The 2528-nt window shown below is 39.0% G+C and overlaps 1 protein-coding gene across 4 annotated transcripts in view; it reads left to right on the top strand.

Moving 5' to 3' along the window:
- Positions 1-1994: 1994 nt before the first annotated feature.
- FGF13 (fibroblast growth factor 13) overlaps positions 1995-2528 on the top strand; it is a 236163-nt gene continuing 235629 nt past the window's right edge. For 2 of the 4 annotated variants that reach the window (XM_072430403.1, XM_072430402.1), the window contains exon 1: positions 1995-2246. The gene's annotated coding sequence lies outside the window, so the exon portion shown is untranslated. The remainder of the gene's footprint in view (positions 2247-2528) is intronic. The other 2 variants (XM_072430404.1, XM_072430399.1) reach the window with 1 other exon arrangement.

Genomic DNA, 2528 nt, shown 5'->3' with positions numbered 1-2528 from the left:
AGGTCAACTTCTGCACTTTGCAGCTGTTTTTAATAAAATATGAACCCAGGGCAACCTTTAAAATAAGATTCTGAATGCTACCTGTTGGACATCTGGTGAGTCAAATATTTGTCCTCCTAGCAAAAAACAAAAAAACAAAAAATGGTTCAGGGGTAGCAACAATCCCAGGGAATAACCTCCATCAAGTGCAAGGGCCATCCGTAGCCCCCAGTAAGTTTCACAGCCAGCAGTTTTAAACCCTAGCAAATACCAGGGCCAGCAGTAAATCCCAGTGGATACTCTCAGTAAATGTCGGGGGTAGAAATGATAACCTCAAACAATAACCCATAGCAAGTGTCAGGGAAAGCAGAAACCCCCAGTAAATGTCAGGGCCAGCAATGAAATTCACGAGCAAGTAAGTTTCAAATTCAGCAATGATAAATCACATCAATATTAGGACAGCATGGTGGCTCAGGGGTTAGCACTCCAGCCTTTGCAGTACTAAGTCCCAGGTTTGATTCCCAGCCAAGACACTATCTGCATGGAGTTTGCAGGTTCTCCCTGTGTTTGTGTGGGTTTCCTTCCAAAAACATGCAGTACGGTTAATTGGCTTCTCCCTAAAAATTGACCTTAGACTACATTAATGACATATGACTATGGTAGGGACATTAGATTGTGAGCTCCTTTGAGGGGACAGTTAGTGACTTTGTTCAGCACTGCATAATATGATGGTGCTATATAAATACTGTGAAATAATAATCAATAAGCTCCAGTAAAATTCAAGGAAAGGTATAGCAGTGAAGACCATTTGACGTGCTGAGTTTTTATGTAAGTGAAAGTGTTATAGAGTACCAACGCGTGCCTGGAAGCCCCTGTGGCACCGTTCATCATGTAGCCAGGGGTGAGGGTAGGGTGTAAAAGATAAAACATTACTGCCCAGTCTGGGAAAGAAGGCAGGGCAATGAGACAATTTCCTATAATGACTGAAACAGGAGGCATGATGAGGTTTCTGAACCAGTATTTTCTGTTGCAGGTGCTCACCAAAGAAACGCATCCAAATCCCCTCTGGAATTCCAAAGAAGAAAAGCAATAGTCGCACTCCAAAGAAAGCTAAAAAAATACTTTGTATGTTACTTTTGTAACATATTCAACTAGCCAAAGAGTCTATAGATTACATTTCCACACAAGACTCCCTTTCTCCAATATGTTTTACCCCACTCAAGGGGTAATTATAAAGGGGACTCCATAGCTACTTGAATGAGACAACTCTACAAGTGTGGAAGAAGAATGTTAAGGTTGCATTTCAGCTTTAACCTCTACACAATCCACATTTATTCTTTACTTTAAACTGATGAAAGTGTACTTATTTCAATACCCACATGTGCGCTGACACTGCCCTTAATTCAAGTAGTGCCTGATAGACAAATAGACTAAAAATATGTAATGAACTTTTATTTAAGACCGGCCAGGACCATTATGAAGTAGGGTTTTGTGTTCACTGGGAAAGACCCGTACTGCTTAGTGCAACAGCATTTATTTATAAGGCAGAGTCCACGTGTCTGACAAGTAAACAACCACATCCAACACATGTTGATGCATTGACCCTTACGTCACCAAAAGCATAAGGTTACATTGCCCGCAGTTCAGGACCAACCTTCCTTAACCCATTCCAAACACTATGGCTCCCCTCACTGTCTGTGGAACCCAAGCCAAAGAGTCATCATCTACTTTGAATAGTTAGATTACTCATATCTCTGATCTTACTCTGAATTCCCTGTTCAATAAAAATAGTAAGTAGGAGGAAAACTTGCTTTAGTACAGTCTGAAATGTTTACCTCCTACAAATTAAAAAAAGCGAAAGGTTCAATCTTTTCCTTTTTGCTTTAACTTTATAAAGGCTTGGACTTGTAAGATGATCCCAGCCCAGCTGTCTTCTGAACTTAGTTAGAGCAACTTGGAAAAAAAAAGCCCAGTCTGAGGAATTCAGTTTCCCTAAAAATAGAATCAATATACTGCCTGTGACTTGCCACTTTTCAGATTACTCTGCTGTGAACTGCATTCAGGGGATGACCCCTGTAATTGCTTTTGACAGCCATCCCATATTTGATCAACTTTTGTGGACAAAATTTATAACAAGTGTTTTTTTTACAAAGAGACAAAAAGGATCGACCTTCCCTAGCCAATTTAGAGTGAAACAATTAAGTTGTGTTGCCTGCACAGCAAAGTCTCGTTGGAAATATTGGCTGATCACTAACTTTCAAACAAAGGTAAGTAGAAATGACCAGCTCTTCCATCTCCTCCTGTTATCACCCAAGCTTTTTAATTTTCCTTTTTTAAATGTGTGTAATGTAAAAACATAACAGTAAAATATATCTATGAATAAAATGTATTTAAAAATTAGGAACATCTGTCATTTGTTTTACATTTACAATTCAGATGATGAATTGGGTTTGTATGAGGATCTATTGTAATACCATTAATATTGAGCTAAGCAAACAGCAGCTCAATTTTCAGAAAATAATGAAGATCTGATTGTATAAAAGGAAGAC

This window comes from Pyxicephalus adspersus, chromosome Z, assembly GCF_032062135.1.
Source record: "Pyxicephalus adspersus chromosome Z, UCB_Pads_2.0, whole genome shotgun sequence".
In the NCBI taxonomy this organism is placed as follows: domain Eukaryota; kingdom Metazoa; phylum Chordata; class Amphibia; order Anura; family Pyxicephalidae; genus Pyxicephalus; species Pyxicephalus adspersus.
Note: the sequence above shows the minus strand (reverse complement) of the source record. Positions and strands in the feature narration are given on the sequence as shown.